At 35.2% G+C, this 18682-nt stretch overlaps 1 protein-coding gene across 4 annotated transcripts in view; it reads left to right on the top strand.

Annotated features, from left to right (window-relative positions):
• Positions 1-18682, top strand: part of LOC134537311 (RNA-binding protein Musashi homolog 2) — a 511410-nt gene that overhangs the window by 414507 nt on the left and 78221 nt on the right. Inside the window, exon 4 of one of the 4 annotated variants that reach the window (XM_063377613.1) lies at positions 11761-11859. The exons of the other annotated variants lie outside the window; for them this stretch is intronic. The gene's annotated coding sequence lies outside the window, so the exon portion shown is untranslated. The remainder of the gene's footprint in view (positions 1-11760; positions 11860-18682) is intronic. 4 annotated transcript variants of the gene reach the window in all.

Below are 18682 nucleotides of genomic sequence, written 5' to 3'. Positions count from 1 at the left end.
TTGAGGCAGACATTCCTCCAGCTGCCCGAAAGTAGCGGCAATCTCCTGATAGTTCTGTAGATCTCTTTCCAGGAGTTTCAAGTGAAGGCTGACATTTCACGAATGTGGTAGCACGGTCGTGGGTGGCGAGTGCTAAGAGATGGTGTTATCATCTTGTAACGCGTATATTTATAAATGTGTTTGTATGTAAATCTGTTTAGTTTCGCTATTTAAAACGTGTTTATCTTAAAACGTTCATTGGTTACCAAAAAGTAATCAGTAGGTAGAAACCAGAGTCTATAACTGTAACTGCCATTTTTACTTCCACGTATTATTATCATAACGAAAAAAGCAACCGTTTTTGCGGAGCGTCACAATACGACTGGGCACATAGCGGCGGTGAGGACTGCCATACACACAGTGTGTGAGGTAACATTGCGTGAAATATACCCTGCATTATTTGAATGCTAATATTGTTCCCGTAGATGCTAGCTGCCAGACGAACGGTCACGTGTCACGGCTTGTTTTGGTATCAATTCAGGTCCTACATGTACTTGTAGGTTATCAGAGTTTTTTCATAAGACAGCCATCTATTAAGGGAAATAAATAGTTAGATATAACAGTGTATTATTTTCGTGCTAGAGAAGGTTAAATACGGATTCAAGAAAAAAAAGAAGGTTTTATTAGGTTGGATCGAGGATGGTCAAAACTAGTCCAAATGACAATAACGATGCTTTTACCTGGAATCGCGAAGTGTCGTATGATTAAGAGTCTACTGTATATCGGCAAATAAGCAATGATGACTATAATATCTTATGAAAAAAGAGAAGTTTGGCTTCACCTGAGTAACAACCAGCAACTACAGATGTGCCTGTAAATATTAGCAATTTTAATCTTTGATATTCGACTTCCGAATGTGAATAGTTCATAAATAACTGCGCAACTATTCGTGTTTACGAATATCCGCACACCCCAATACATTTTCCATTTTTTGTGACTAATATTGGTATACTAAAATTAAATAAAATACTCATTTTTAGGCAACTAATAAGATTTTCAAACTGTTGTCTCATTGCTATGTGGATTCATTCAATGTAGCTTCCTAAGTAAAAACAAAATAATGCCTGATAAAGGGATTTATCTTTAAGTTACATTCAGAAAGTCGTCTAAAAATTTACAATTATTCTTTCTCCTCCGAAGAACAGAACAACTTAAAATGTTATGTAATAATACAATGGTATATGTACCTACCGGCTGCTTAATCTACTGAGCCTTTTATTTAATGTAAACCTTAGCATGCAAGTATGAAATCTATTATGAAACTTTTCGCACAGCGAATCTAAGTTGTTCCAAAATATGTAAAATATATTTAACCTATCTAAGGTACAAGTTTCAAGTTTCCACTTTTGGTTCACATTGTCTTGAACTCCAACAAAAAAGGAGGGGGGGGGGGGAAGAGAGAAACTATCTCCAAATTTTTGCTATCTCAGAGCTAGTAGACGAATTAAGTAAAAATTATTGACGGAGTAACGAATGGTGCTAAGAAATTAAGTTTGTCGCTGAATATGGGTCGAATTCCCCAACGTAGCCATGTTAATTTTTTAAGTCTTACACATAGGAACTGAAATAATATATATTGAATTGTAAAGCACAATATTTTTTATAAGCAGCAATTAATTTAAAAGTTGGCTAATTGTAACTAACAATTTGGCTTGGACAGTATAATACTCACGTGAATGAAAACAATACAACCGAATTGAGAACCTCCTTTTTTTAAGTCGGTTGAAAATTAACTTGTTTTCATGCTTACAAAATCTAATTTTCCACGTAGAACTGTTTGTTTACTCTTACTTTTAAGCTGATGATTTTTTGCCTAACTTACACTTACATAAAAATAAACGCATTTCTTGAATCAGGATAGTTTAGTTTGCAAAGCGTCACTTGATTACATTTCAAATTGAAAAAAATTGGAAGTTTTTGTAAAGCACATTATGGCACAAAATATTTTTTGCCCAACACACTTTACAGTAAATGGAAGAAATAATTAAAACTATAAAAAATTTGGGTTCACCTTCTCTTCAAACCTTTAGCTTTTCGCAGCACATCCATGCATCTCTGAATTGATAGCACTGTTCTTAGCTTTCTTTTCGTCGTTGACACAGTACTCCGCACCATTCTGATTATTTAGTGGCACGGAGGAGGTGGGGTCAGATTCCGTTAGCCGAGGATGGGTCCGAAGTAATGGCAACACGGCAGCCGGCTGCACGCTTCCGCGCGCAAGACAGGCGCAAGTGAACCTACTCGCGGCCAGAAAAAATAGCTGAAAATGCAAAATACGAAATATTTCTTGTTCTAATAAAGTTATCAGTATGCCACCGCTTACTTTTTTTATCTTTACTTTAAAAGGAAAAATTCTGCAGACTCTAAATATTTGTATATCTTACAGCCTGTTTTTTAGACCACTTTTTCGGTTTTCCTTAATTTTAAAAACGTAAAATAAAATACTTATCAATACTTTTTCTACAATATTAATCTGACAGATGATTTCTGTTGTAAAACTGCAGCAAACAAGCCAAGTACAAAATTTTTATTTGAAAAATTGTAGAAGATGTAGAAAACACTTTTTAACCTACAATTCCCTATCAAGTCGCTGGACCAGGGACGGCCTTAACGTGCTTTCACGAATCTGTACTGTTTGATTTACGCCTAAAATTACTCTGAAAACACGCCTTTTAGCCATTTTAACTCTTAACGATACAGTTAAAGAACTTAATAAGAAATCAAATGTACTTTTCGGCCCTTCTTAAACGTTTTTCGTAAACAGACCCCACTTGGATATCTTGAGTAGTTTTGAAATCGCGTTGTTTTTCCTCAAGCTCTGCGCACCGTATGTGTGCCCAGGCAGACGGGGCCCTATAAATTGTCATCCATAGATGAGAGGTAATTAGAAGACGCCAAGATAAAACACAGACTATGGGTATCAGACTGGAATCTGACATGGAATAGTCTCGAGAAACCAAGGAAAACAGAAATGAAGATGGCGGGAGTCGCCATAACGAAGGGACGGGAATCAAATCCGGGTCTTAGGGATTGCTAGTTTGTGGTTTTACCACTGCGTTCCGTTTTATACAATTAATTATATTTTCTAGTCTGGCACGGACTATTTTATCTTAAGGTAGTTATGTGCTAGGTGACTATTTTATAATTTGATGTTACATAAGCGTTACACGTTTGCTGTTGGTATTTTATTTTACAAACGTTATCGTGCTATGATAGAACACTCGTAACATTTTTTTTTCTCTTACAAGATAGTGTTTGAGCTGAAATATTCTATCAGAAATCGAAAGTATCCAGTATGGTTCCGAAATGTCAACAGCTCTATCGCTTAATTCAAGATGCTGTTCTAGACATACGCCGTTGCTGGTTACTAAACCTAACTCTTATTTTATTAATTATTTGGATTAAGAAACTGCACATTACCTTGAAAATAACAGTGAAAATTAATTCCAATTTTGATAAATAGTATGTGAAATGTCTGATAAATTATTTTAGTTTGTCTTACTGTATACTAGTAAGTTTGATATAGTATTCCACCAAGTTTTCATATATTTTACTACTCGAAATTATTTTTTAGCTATTCTCCAATGAAATGTTTAATATTATAAGTTTTATTTTTTCTGAATTTTGTTATTTTTTGAAGTGAAACTTCTTTGTTGATGGGGCTACAATTTTCGAGCGTTACGAAAATTCCGATCACATGAGGGAATAGTCAAGTACGGTAGAGTAGGAGAATGCGTCAGCGGTGACGCCACTCCAACAACACTCCAAAGCATGCACTATCGATTGAATAGGAAGGCGTAAAAAAACGTGGTGGGGGGGGGGGGGAGGTAGGTACGTAGCGTAGCATGCTATATGGTAGGGGTGAGGTAGAAATTACGCAGCAGTGACTATACGGAATTATCGTAAAGCTGTTTGTGTTTGTCTACATCTCAGTTTTCGCAACGGCTAGCGATTGACGCTAACATATTTATTTTATTCTATTTAAATTATCAGCAATTTATTAAATCGGGTGGAAAAGAGTTATTGATTTGTGCAATTTATATAAGTATCATTCATTTTATGTGAATAGTGTGATCGAAAATGTAAATAATTTATCTCTATCTGTATCCAATAAGCTAGAAGTTTCATTTCTGTCGCGCGTAGACTCCACGTGCAACCATTTTTTTATTATCATTTTTATCTAACGTTCCTTTAATTATTTTTCCAAATAAAATTAATTTGTCAAAAAATTACAGTGGTGTGATGGTAATGCAATATATTTCTCTCTTTGTTAGTGGCATGAAAAATCTTTTATTACCACGCAGGCCTTATTTTTTTTTTTACATATCCTTTACTTAAAAACAAATATATGGCTGTGACTGCTGTGTATTTTGGGCTTCAGTAAAACGATTCTGGCATTTGTGTGCCTGTAACAAATGTCAAAGAAAAACTAAGATTGCACAAGAAGCAAATGGTAATTTCAGCCCGCCAGCAGTACTCTGGCAAGTGTCTGTAATAGCTACAAAAAAGACGCGTTAGCGGCCCAATTAAGTTTTGTGTTCCATACTTCTGCCTCAAAGAAAAGAACTGTAACCTTTTTACATCAAATCTCTTGAAAAATGAACTAGAAATGGTGACCATCCCCCCCCCCCCCCCCGCACAAATAGAAGCTAGTTTATTATGAAGTATCGCTTTTATTTTACAGTGAAGCTATATTTTTTTCTTTCAAATATGGATGAGGAAAAAGCACAATTTACAAATTATTTTAATATGACTGTAAAATATCTGAGATGAAAACCATAGAAAATCAATTAATAGTTTGCTTTAAAAAAAGCATTTCAAAAACGAGCATTGTTGCAGTATTAAATTGTCTTAAGTTTACATTAAACTAATAAGTTTCTCACTCAAGCTACCTTGACCTTCAATCCTTTAAAACAATTTGTAATGCAGTTTTAAAATCCAGATTACAAGTACTGACCGATTATCGTCGTAAAGAAAACAAATTATTTAAATTATATCGAGCCCGATTTAAAGAAAAAAGATCAGGTAATATCAAAATTATTAATCATAATTATTTTCAAGACAACGTAGCGTCTTTAAACTAGCACTGATTATCTTTTCTCCAACCATTTTCCAGCGTGAGTATATTGATCTGATTCTGGTCCAATGTCTTTTTACAAATGAGAAAAAAAAAAATATTGCCAATATTTTAAACACAGTGCATATTTATCGCCAAAATGATGTCGGGCTAGCACAATAATTTAACTATCATATGCATTTTGAGTCGGTGTATTTTATAAAAGATTGAATACATCAGAATTATTCTGAGTGTTTAAAATTTTGACGAGACATAATAAAAAATATCACCAAATATTTTAGTATAACAATATAGGAAACTCATTCTTTTTAACATGGCGAACGTTGGCGACACCTGACTGCAGTGATCCTAGCGTCTTTGCCTGAAGAACGCCCGCGAAATTCAAATTTCCTTGTATAATAATGGGCGATATTGGCACAAATTTTCTTTCTTCATTTGAAATATTGTTGTCGTAGAGTAATGAATTCATACTTCATACATTTGTACGAAAACGGTGTGTGCATAATCGAAACAAGTTTTCGCAATTTTAAAAAAATATATATTTTGACTTAAAGATTATGAAAAATAACCTACCTTTAAACAAAATGACTAAAGGGCAATGATCATTTAACTTTTAACAATGAAACATACTTAACTTTAAAAGTGAATTTTTGTAAATCGTTTATTCCGTAAATAATTACGTGAAATATGATAAAACAGTTTATATTTTGCAGAGATATAACTTATATTACTCCATACTCATTGAGATTTGTTTCGATGAATGTTGCAGACACACTTTTTTTTTCACAATTATATGAAGACAGTAATATTATTATTTTAAATGGAAGTTATGCTAAATTTCACCAGGAAATACCAAAATTACGCTGTAAGGGATGGGAAAGGGAAATGGATATTGTTTTTAGGAATCTTATGTAGACAGTGACATTTTACTAGTTTAAGGTCAAGTGTGTAAAATTTATACAAGTTTGGAATACAACTTTACATTTTTTATAATAAAAAAAACGTGCAAACAAACACACTCCTCTGAATGTTTAGAAGATTTATTTTCATGTTTCAAATGTTATATGCCTAGCTAGTGTAAAATAACCAATCCAACGGACTGAGTTGTGCATATAGTTTTATAATAATAACACTTACTTAAACAATAACAAGTAATTTTCTTTAACTATGGAGTTAAAATGTAATAATGAGTCACATAAGAAATTGTTAAAAAAAAAAAAAAAAAAAAGTTGAAATAGACTAGACTCGACCCAATGTACTTTCATTCCTCAGTCAAGCGTAACACCGTAGTGCTAAATACATATATCGCGTACATAGGAAAACCTTTTGTGTGGCTCTTAAAGAATATAAAATGTATTTAAGAACATTTTCGCTATCACAGAGATTTATTTATAACAACGATAAGATTAATATGTTACTTCGTGTTCATATAAGCAACTATATATAGGTGAATGCTGCAACACGCAGACGACTTCTGCACCAACGCGCCTAAGGAATTTTAACTTTAAAAACGACTTCGAGCAGTTAGCAACATCGTAATTATTGTACATTGCAGGAACTTTTCTAGCCATAATAAATAAAAAAAATGCAGAAAACTTGGAAAAAACGCACATACTAAATGACAAAAATACCCTTATCACATATGCGCTAACGGCGTAGGATCTGGCTCTGCCGCTAGAATGCGCTGCTTAACGTGTCTCCCGTTTTTTTTTTACGACTTTCCTATATAGTTCTACTACAATATTTGATTTTAACTTTAATGATTTCTGCCGAGTTTCTCTTAGCTAAAAAAATTGACTTATCATGCTTATTCAGTCCGATGTCAGCGTACTGTGTCTCTGAAGATACTTAAAATACGCTAACACTAACCCAGGCCACTTCTATTTTAAAGCTGGAACAAGTTTAATTTACGTAGTCACTAGATTTATTGTCGGTGTCATTAAGGAATTGTGCTGCTCTCTGCACGGTGCCTTACAGACGTGCAACTGATACCTGTCCTGTGCCATGAGGAAGTCGCATTGATTGTGCCGTGCGATCATGGCCTGCAAAGTATTTGCTTGTGTCATATCATTTAAATACCCAACGATCGCTAGTAGAATGATACCTTTCTCATATCAGTTTATTTACGTAATTATTTACCACATTTTGTGATGACATAAGTTGATTAAAACGCGTGTATTTGGAGAAGTTAGGTTTTGGTTTAGGACTTTGAGATGGGTTATTACAGTGACATTTCATACATGATTTCCTTCACTGTTAGCTCTTTCAAAAGTAACCAACGAAATAACAATGTGTGTTTGGGTTTTTTGAATAAAAAAAATTATCAATGGATGAAGTGCTTTATAATTACGAGTATGTACTAACATATTAGGTACATGATAAAGTTTTTCCATTCTTTGTTCCCGTTAGAAAACAGGCTTACTTACGCCACTACTGTATTATTTTTAGCACTTAGTCTGATCGTAATAGTAATTCGGTTCTGTAATCCTCTAGCGTTTTATAAACCGATTGGCTCGGTTCAACTTCGGTATGCTGCAATTAGTTTTTGCAAACTGCAGTGTTTGGTATTTCAGTATTGTTCAGTCAATTACACATACAAAACAGTTAAATATTGGCAAATACAGTGACGTGTAACTTCTACGTGGCCCTGCCACTGGGATTTATTTTCTCGCTTTCCATTCTTCCCGCGAAGAAAAATTATAGCATACAATTTGGATCGAATTATCTTCCCATTTCATTTGTGAAATAGTTTTTTACAATTATTCTAGCTGTTTTGAAATTACGCCGTAGCCACTAGATCCTTCGAACCTTGTGATGTAAACAATGATGCATGCGTTGTTTGAATACATTGGGTGTTTTAACAGGCTTTTACTTTGGTTAAAAGTTGTAATGTAAATTTATAATTTTAAACTGTCCGTTTGCTGTTGGCTTATTACTTATGCTATGAAATATAATAGCACTGAGTTTGTCCAAATTTTAGTGCAGAAATTGAATGTATATTGCGCTGCGTCGGCGTAGAAACAAAAATTTTTTCTGCTAGGCTATCACGTGCTCACTTATTCATTTCATTAGGCAACTATTTTTAATTTTTGCATAGCGCGTTGCTAACTTACTAAACTTTATTACTAGATACCCTGTTCTTTCGCAGTAATTGTGATCTTTGATTGGGTTAACATGTTTCCTGCAGCTACCCGAAGTGCAAAAAAAAGGGTGGGGGGGGGTCTCTTGCTTTTAGCTTTGCTTCTTTTGTGCTGCTAGTAAAAATAAAGAGTTTGGCGTATATTTTCCCATTGTAACATTCAGTGCAATGTTAATGCAACTTCGTGGTTTTGTGCCAATCCTGCCATTTAAAGTTTACGGTTAAATTATTATTTTTATTTTTAATGTGTAGTGAAATCAGTCCACGTCTGATGGTGCGGACCGCTTGTCCCTTATAGTGGACCCATATAAGCTTCGTCTTCACCCGCCAGTTACCTTATAGCATATTCACGTCATTTGCCAGTATTGCAGTGATGGGTATTTCACTGTATAAGCATTGCAGATTAATTTTTGTTGTTGATTTTGGCGCCACATTTGTGAAACTTCAGGCAAATATTCATAGTTCCTATAGTCCGATACTGTAAATAGTTCTTGATATAGATGCGCGACCAGTAGGAAGCAAACACAGCGCAGTATGGCGGGCGCATTCATGCTTGGGGTTGTGTGCCTCCCGTGTCGTGAGTCCCGCCGCTGGGATCTGCCGGCAGCTGGGGGCTCTACAATGGACCGCCCGCAGCACCTGGCCCCTGAATCGCGCGCACATCTGTCCCATCCTGCACGCCTGCAAGACCTTGTCACTATAGGGCCTGCCTTTCCACCCGTGTTATAATTAAAGCCGGCGAGGCGGTTTCAGGCCGTTACCTGTTTTGTATATAAGCTAATGCCTATCATGGTCGAAATTCTGATGAATGACTTGGGATTGAAATTTAAAAAAAAAGTTATAGCAATTCAAAATGGAGTGTAAACACCTCAGAACAACCTGTGTTTTGCTAGGGCTTAATTAGTTTTTGCATAGAAGCTGGTGCGTCTTTTTTTTAAACATTTTCTTTGGACAAACTGATAAATGACCATGCTAATAAATTTATCTAAAGTGTTTCCTAAGAGTGCGTTTTTACTACTCTACCATTCCTTTCCTTTATACCCTATATCTTCCCACCTTTCTACACTATCTTCTTTCTTATGTTGATTTTATATTTATCACGACTCTTAACATTCATTCATGCATGGCTTCTTTATTTATACGACATATTCATTCTTTGTTTATTCTTATTGCATGTTTTATTTTGCATTCTCCTCTCAATGTACGTGCTCAGTTTAACTTCACCTGTTTCGCCTCTAATGTTCTCCTACGCTACAGTTACTGTATTTCCCTAGCTTGCGTGTTTTCTTATGGACGACATGGAAATTCCTCCGTTCTGAAGCTCCATTCTCGTTTATCGCAGATGAAAGTAGTGTAAGAGCATCAGTTGGAATTGTAATAAAAATATTAAAAAATAGATCGTTTTGTCGTAATCATTTGTGAAACAAATAATTCAGTTATGTTTATATATTTTTACTTGTGTGGTGTTTATAATTCCTATCTTAATATATATAAATCCAGTGTCTTGATGTTTGTTTCCAGTGAACTCTTCACCAAATCAACCGATTTCGATGAAAATTGGCATTTATGTGTAATTTTTTCCAACCTAAGAGATATGATAGTTTTTATTTCGATTAATGTTCTTCATAATTTATAATTAATAATAAATAATAAATAACCGATCGCCATGGGTAAACAAAAAATCATAGATCATAAACATACAAACAGTAATTGTGTGATATTTCTCTATGTCCAACACACTGTCATATAAGCGTTATCCAGTTTGCTTTAACTCGCAGACAACGCCGGGTACTGCAGCTAGTCTACCATATGTTGTGAGTGTATTGAACAATAACAATTCATTTGGTGGTAACAATGGAATTTTATTGTAATTTCAATGGTATTTTGTGAGCAAAATTATATAGGTTGCTTTTCTGAATCGAAATAATTTTAACCTCATAAAAGTCGAAGAAACAATTTTATATACTTTTTGATGTAACGTGTTTTTTATTTGACTTAAATATACTGTTATTAGTTGTACTCAAGTCCCGCCAAAGCTTTGGGTTTCGTTATTATCGTTGAGTTGTGGGGAAAACCATAGGAAAGAATCAATCAGATATGATCTACGCACCATAGTGTCAACAAAGTTTTTGTCATAGTGCCCATTCTTAATGGTCCATGTCACATCACTCACATGCTGGTGCACTGTGATACATCCGAGGTTGTTGCTTGTCGATAAGTCTGAATTGACGGTAAAATAGATAGGTTAACTAATGTTTGTTGGTTGGCAGGAAGCGTTAGGCCTGCTATGACATGGCCTCTTAGTCTTGCGTAGCTGGTGGTGAATTCCTGTTCAAGCCATGTGGTAAGGCTGAACTTCATACGCGTTTATCATATACGTACTACCTAATGACTAGAAAATGAGTATTTCTACATACAATGCAGTTTTGAACATTGAAAGGCCTTTAAAAGCTTTTAATATAATTTTTAAGAAAATGTTTGGTTCTCGGGTAATGTGTCATTTGAAGCTCTGCTTGTATGTTTGCACTGGACTTGGTGGTTGCCTTAAAAAATTGGTATAGATAATGCTAGCAGGGCATTGATGTCTGTGCTGAGTAGCTCGACTTGACAATATTTAGGTCAATTATACATGTCGTATGGCCTTTCTATTCTCGTAACTTCCGTATTGTAAATTGTTACAAAACTCATTTGATTGTCTCACAAAAAGCCGATTTTTAACCCCGCCTTTATTTGTATCATGATAGTGAATTTGTCAATCTCTTCCAAAAGTTATCAATTTTGTAGAAGTATAATGACTGCATGTGATCATACGTGTCTCATGTCATTAGCGCGTATTTAGGTAAAATGTTTCGTTACTTTTAGAGACCCTAGTATAGTCAACTAAGCCTATGCACGTAAATAAGGGGGCGTCCTTTTGTCTATTCATTAGCTCCAAAAGTAATTTAATTTATTTAGAAAAAGTAATTGATATTTTGATGATCGGTTAGTTTTGTTAAATAGATCTTAAGGATTCAACATAGTGGTAAGTGGCAGGAGCAACTTAATAGAGCAGTTTCACCCTTTCCCCCTTCCTTGACCTAATTGACCTCAATGTGATGTGGCGTCTGGTAAATACCGAGTCCTTCTTGGGCGAGATGTAGGTAGTTGTCGTTCTGGAAACTCCACACCGTTGCTCGTGCGTAGTGCTGTACACGTTTACCTACCACCTTAGCAGTTGGCCCTTTCCACGTTTACACGATGTTTATACGTACATACCGTATTTACTCTTTTGGTCAGTAGTGGGTTTGAACTTGTGCCTGTCTTACATAGATGAATTGCACATTAAGTTTTTAGTTTTATTCGTGTGCTCACTTTTCAGTGTTAACTCTTTATTTCTGAAAGGGCGAATAAATAGTAATGCCTTAATGTTTGCGTAATGTTTGTAAAAAAATATTTTTTTTTCTGATGGAAATGTTAAAGGATTACTTATACTATTGTTGAATGAAGAAATTGTTGATTTCGCTAGTTGCAGCTCACGACACACGCGGTGTGTTAAGGCCGCGCAATGCGGAAGGTGACGTCACTCGGACGCGGCCTGCCATGTCGTCAGGACGCCTCCAGTAAGGTAAAGGTACACGTTGGTCGTCGCGATGCTTGCTGCATTTCTTCTGTCGACGGCTCAACCTCCCCCATACTTAGTAGACAGCCGTAAATATTTCGTAGTGGCCTCGTAGACGGTGGTAATTTGGTTTATGTAGGTTGGTATCTCTTTAATTTCTTTTGGAATCAATTATATATATATATTCTTGTAATACTTCTACCATAGAAATACTTGCTGACTAAAACATATTTTGCCGGAATTAACAACCTGTTGTTTCATTTTCGTCTCCCCCAGAGTAGTGTGTCTTGCTACACAGAATTATACGTGTGTATATATTTCTTGCTGTAAAGAACTTGTGTTGTCTGGGATGATCGACGCGCAGTCTTGCATTCACTTCTCTACAGTGGCTGGCAAGTTATAGTCTACATTTTTCTCTTTTGCATTTCACGAACATGATTATTTGCATGATAAAATATTTTTTTTTCTTTGAATATGCGTGGTGAGTTGCCTCGAATTATTGAAAGAACTTTTGGTACATTTTGTGAGGTGAAAACGTTCAGTTCATCTATTTGAAGCGAATGTTTTACTATCAAGTAAACTACTCGGTGATTATTTTATGGAAGTTGACCTTATCGACTAGTAAAGATCGAAAGTAAAAGCGTACGTACATAATTTGACTCTGGTGTGGAGTATTCCGTGATGAATAAATATAACTTAGTTTATCTGAGCCTGTTTGTTCTTAATAAGTACACGTGCCTAGTCGAAAATCAAAGAATATATATTTTTTAGCGATAGCGATCAAAGCCATATTCCTAACGAAGCTTGTTATTTACCAAAAAAAACTGCCTGTTGTGTACGTATTGTGGTACAGCTCCGGCGATTAGAATTTGATAGAACAGCACGCTCTTTCGTTCAGTCATGTGTTATTTTATATTTACTTTAGGGAACTTCCTTGAAAAAAACTTTGTTCTCGGAGCTCGTAAATTTGTGGTACAGTATTGAAAATGGTAAAGCTTTTGTGAATATATAATCACATAATACTTTATTTTTGTAGTGTTTTTAATTTGCTTCATATAAATTCTAATTTAAAATATTCTTTAGAAGTTCTAAGTTACTAGGTATTAGTTTTTTTTCTGTCATGTAGTTATTATTTTATCAAGATCATTCTTTGGAGTGTGCAAAGGTATGACAGGACAACAAATTTTCATTCCAAATGTATCAAAAGTAATTTTCTTACGTAATTTCAGGCGACTTCTACTGTACATTCCATTTGTAATACTTAGTGTTCCAAGCTGCCATGGAAGATAGCTCGCCACTAATCGACCTCTTCACAGGGTCCCCCACTAACTGTGGTGTTTGTTCTGTTTGTACGGTACGCCGTTGCTTGGGCACTGTTTTTGTGTTCTTCGTTGTTGCCAGTTTGCTGTCTGAGGAGAAATTGTACCACTATAGCTTCTGGATACTTGGCGTAGTTAGGCTATTCTACTCAATGTTAGTTACACATAACTTGGATTCTTGTTATTATTTACTTACTAACCGCTGCGATGCATTTGTAAATGTTAGTGTAACTTACTCTTTTACGTCTCTTTGTTAAACTATTGGTCTTGGCATCTGTACTGCGTAGGAGAAAATAAAACTCACATAATATATATATTTTATACTACTAAGTGTATTGTTTTGGTAGGTAGTCGGCATAACAAGTAGAATAGTTGTTCATACTCGTAGGAGAATTTTAGAAAATGTTTTTAGGTTATTCGATGATTAATAGTTTTTATAAATTGTATTATTTTAACATTTGAACATTACTCACTAGATGTATCCTTTGTTTAAAAACTAGTTTAGTAATTTATTTGAAATTTTGTCAGTGTGATGTTTTATGGTAATTGATAGAAGCAGCAGTAGCGCCAGTACAAGAGAGAAAGGAGTTGGCTGAGTTTGTGAGTGACAAAAATATAAAAGTTGTGTTTTGTCACATTATTGTGCGGCAGTGCCTTGCTGGTTAAGTAGTCAGCGTGATTTTATGCTAACAGGGCACCGTCATATATTATTGCAAGCATAAATTTATCCCCCCCATATTTTCTTTTCTCATTTCATTTTAAACTAGTCTAGTAATAAACTCCATCGGTTTTCGGAGATGTACTTCGAAAAAATCATTTTACAAAAACAGCTTTTAAACATACGATACAGCAATGTAAAAAAAAATCACGAAAAAACCATCCAAGAACTTTACTAAGAGTTAGTATTAAGCTGATAATCCGAAAAGTAGTTTGGGGTAAAGATTAGCAAAATATGAATAGCCAGATATGTCGTTGCTGTGCTTAGAATTTAGAGTTTAGAATAATTCATCTTAGGCTCGCATACTATTTTTTTTGGTACTTGATATTGAATATGAACAATGCAATACACCCCGCTGTTGCTAAGAACAGGTTAAACTGGATATCTCTGTAAAGCAAGTACACGTTGACTGTGGGGTTTGTTATGCCACTGTCGCCGGTTTGGATATAATCATTGTCAAATGCTGTTCGATAGAGTTATGGTGAGCTGAATGCATGCCATAATCACTGACAGCAAAACTACTTTAGTATTCTGGGATGCTAGCGCCTTTTTATTTTAACTTGTCCATTTATGCGTTGCAGGTTTTCAATAATCTATTTAGCAGTATTTGGAATTTTTAACCTTTGATTGTTAGCGATTTGTGTGATCATATTAGTTACTGATAAGTCATATAGATAGTAATAAAATTTGCTGTATTTACATGTCATGAATGTTTTGCAAGTCTTATTTTTAAAATAAAATACAGGTAAGATAGTCTTTTGTTTTGATAACTCTAAAAGTAATATTTTTGAATAATGCGTATTCAATTAAATATAGGTGCAAATAGCGATGCGGTATTATCAGCACGACTCCATGCTAGAGAAGGACTGCTGCGTGTAATAATAGTGTCTTATCGAAACTGGTGTTAAGATCTTGTGAACTAGCACAGATTTCTCACATTCCCAGTTTCCTGTGTGAGCAAACGTATTGCCAACTTCACCTATTGCCGATGTACTCCATAATACGAAATATTTCAGATGCAGTAAAATTCATGTTATGAATACCTTAATTCTGATTATTTCAACAAACAATCAGAACGATATAATGAATATGCGCTGTCTTACACACATTTTTATGCATTTAAGGGCATATAAACAATACTTCACTTAATAGCTTCAGAAAAGACATGTAGCCAAAAAAAGAAATCAATAATTTACGTGTAGTAGCGCGTTTACACAGCTTAATATTAAAATAAATAATATATATATATATATATATATAAACGGCAAGAGGATTGCACATTTTGTTCCGCAAAAGTGGTGAAATCTTTTGATTTGGAAAGAAAGTTAAATTTATAAAATGCAATCCTTTTGGGCGTAATTGTGTTGCAATGCTTCTATCCTATTGCGGACTGTTTCATTAAAACTTTAGGCATTTACTGATTTGGAACTCTCTCATGCTGACTTTAATTTTCAACGGGTATAATCGCGCAAATTTGTGTTATTGGCTACAAGAACGATTACACTGTTTCCCAATCCTTGTTTTATAAATTCATGTGTAACCTTATGAGTGGGTTACGTCTTGAAATAAGTTTCGTTCCCGATATCGAATACCAACTTTGGAAAAGAGTTGGGGGGGGGTGGGGGGGGGGGGCAATGCCGCAGATATGAGAGCTGTTCCCGAGCGAATTATCCTGCCCAGTCGCACGATCGGCCTCTTCCCGGTCGGTATTAGCTCGGCCGCAAAGCCTTCCTTGACATTGCGTCCGGACAAAGGCCAGCTTTGATTTATTGCAGGGGCAGGTGGCGTCTCGCGGCGTCCTTCGGCCGGATTAGGGCGTCTTGGCGAGCGCCCGCCCGCGACCGTGCCTGCTTCGCCCAAGTCTGCTTCACTCTCACGGTTTTACTCGTGGGAATAATTTATCGGAGGCGCGACAGCTTTCAGAAAAGTAATGTTTAAAACTGAGTGATAACGGATTACCGTAACTCGCAGATTCTGGTTTAGAAATTTTACTTTTAGCCGGAGTTGCATATAAGCAGGGCCGGAATTGCTGAACATATATCCTTGAAGGGTTTGGGGGACGGCCTATACTTTGAGCTTTTGTGCTACTTGGGGCCCCAGGAGCAAGGTAGCATTATGACGATATGATATTGTGTATTAAGTCTCCCATCGAATCGCAAGTCACTAACTGTATACATAGTGCGATTTATTCACTTTGCTTTATTGGTCCCGACAAACATGTTTCCGATGCATTTATATATTCCATTTCTTCCAACCACCTAGATTCAAACCCATTATATGGCATCTAGGGGTATTGACTTCCTGTTTAATCTTCTTTAACTGTATGTTCTTGGACCTTATTGACTTAAATTCGATTTTTTTTTTGGCTTATCTATTTTAAATATTATAGAAAAAATTTGCATTACTCCGTCGTATACTTTCTTGATGTATTTATTAACACCATAACAGAATTTCCTTCTCGAATAAACTATCATATTCTTATAGAGTAATAATATTTTTATAATAATCGTAGCATTAGTAATAATATAATTAATTTTTTTCTAGGAGTGCATACACTTTCCCTTATATAACGAAAAAGGGTAATTGAAAATTGGCTTTTGTATAGCCGCCATTTCACCTCTATTTTTATCCATCCTCTACCTATCATCTTATTGTTTCTTGATCTTTATTCTTCCATTAACGAGTGTACAAACGTAACTTCTCGTATAAGTTCATTTTTAATCTTCATAATAATGTATTCAGATCCGCCTTACCTATACTCTTTTTTATAATTCAACATCTTCAAGGTAGGCATCTTCTTCTGACTTGTTTCATTAAATACAGCCTTGCTCTTGCTTGTACCTGTCACTTATTGCTTGTGTAAAACGTGTACTTAATTATTCGGAATTTTTTTCTTTTTAATATCTTTTTATTTATACTTAATATTTTGTATATCTTCTTCCTTTGCACATCTTCATGTTTATTCTCTTCATCTTCAGCCCTATTTTCGTACAAACTCTAGGTTCATCCCTATAAAGTCTTCTTTACTTAAGTAATTCTCTTCTAATTTTTCCATATTCTCCGCTGTATCGTAGTTAATGTGTTTTACTTCTTTATCCATCTACATGTTAATATTCTTCTTCATCTTCGATCCTATTCTCAGAACATTTGTAAAGTTCGTGGAGTCTTTCCCCTAGTTCCTTAGTCATAGCCTTCCAAAACTGAAATGTTTAATCATTATCAATAATAGGCAAATTCTCAAATGTATAGTTCAGCTCTGTGGATTGTAGAGCATATCTGTTATGTATGTCTTCAACTTTAGCACAATCCATCATAGCATGATTTGCCATATCATCCTCCCTATAAATTGCATTCTGGTGGTGTCGATCCCAAAGTACCTAGTTTATGCTTAATTGCCATGCCCAGTCAAATACTGGCTACTGGAAATGATCAACATGATACATTTGTTTGCAACTCTTCAGCGTACATCTGGTAATAATATATATGTATCCCTTTATCAGAATATGTCCATCGATGTTGCCAGATATCCATGGTAGCTTCCCTTTTCGCTTGTCCACTGCTGTTATCTTTCGTTCTCCGTTCATTCTCCATCCAGAAACTGTCGATCGGTATGATTCCTGTTATAACTTGCAATTCTTCAATCGATAGGCTTTGCTTCATTAATAAGGCAGCTCGCTGAGATTACATTAACTTATCTTCGTTTGTCCAGATGCTCGAGCCAGTTTTGAGACCGCGTACGTAAGTAAGTATGCTGACATAACTCTATCGTATATGATCTTCAAAGTTCTTCCTTCCAAACCCCAATATGCCGGTGCAACATCTCATAACTTTTGAAAAGTCGCCATTAATATTTGTGCAGTATACCGAACATAGTCATAAGTTAATCGTGAGAGTCTCGGCAACTTGCACAGGTCGTCCTTTGTTTCTGTTTGTAGGTTTTCTTTGTGGAATAGACGTTCCTGTATTAAACTATTCCCAGGTGATATTCGTGATTTGCATTTTGAAGTCCACTAGTAAATAGTGCGAAGAGCTTTTTACGCATTCATTTCGAGTTTCGCTCTTGAATCTTAAGTAACTAAGAGCATTCAATGTCCGCATATCCAGATATTATACATACTTTAATTTGAAGGTACTGCCTTAATATTTCATCGAATATTATATTCCATAGCATTGAACCTAAAAGGGAACCATAGGGCATATCTTGGACAGTTACATTCTATATTGTACATGTCCTATTTCACTGATAACAAACTGTTCATCAAAAAATCCTGTACTTTCTGGTATAAATTTCTAGGACATGCCAAATTGTAAGTCGCTACATAATCTGGCACAACCATGCGTTATCAAAGGTTCCAAATATTTAAAGAGTAACTCCGAGAATAGGTTTGGTCCTTGTAGATTATCGCCTTTTCCATACTCTTCCTTCTACTGTCGATTTTGTAAGTCTTCTGTTTCTTCAAGATGTACTGTTAAAAATTACAGTAAAATTACGAACTTTTCAATGAGGGTTTTAACTCAATTAAACAAAGAGAACTTCGTAATTTCAAATAACTTAATCTTCGTACAAACTATGCTGTTTTTCGATAGTCGTGTTGTGTGTTTCATTCTAAACAAATTTAAACACATGTGAACAAAATAAGTGTTTTTTACTGTAGACAACCAATTTTTTAATGTTTAACATCGAGAAAATTATTTTAAGATTCATGTTCAAAGTAAGTGAACTAATTATCCGTAAATTCACAAAGATAGCCGTAAATTTACGAAGTTCCCTGGATAATTTGTAACCAGATTC

This window comes from Bacillus rossius, chromosome 1 (assembly GCF_032445375.1).
Source record: "Bacillus rossius redtenbacheri isolate Brsri chromosome 1, Brsri_v3, whole genome shotgun sequence".
Classification (NCBI taxonomy): domain Eukaryota; kingdom Metazoa; phylum Arthropoda; class Insecta; order Phasmatodea; family Bacillidae; genus Bacillus; species Bacillus rossius.
Note: the sequence above shows the minus strand (reverse complement) of the source record. Positions and strands in the feature narration are given on the sequence as shown.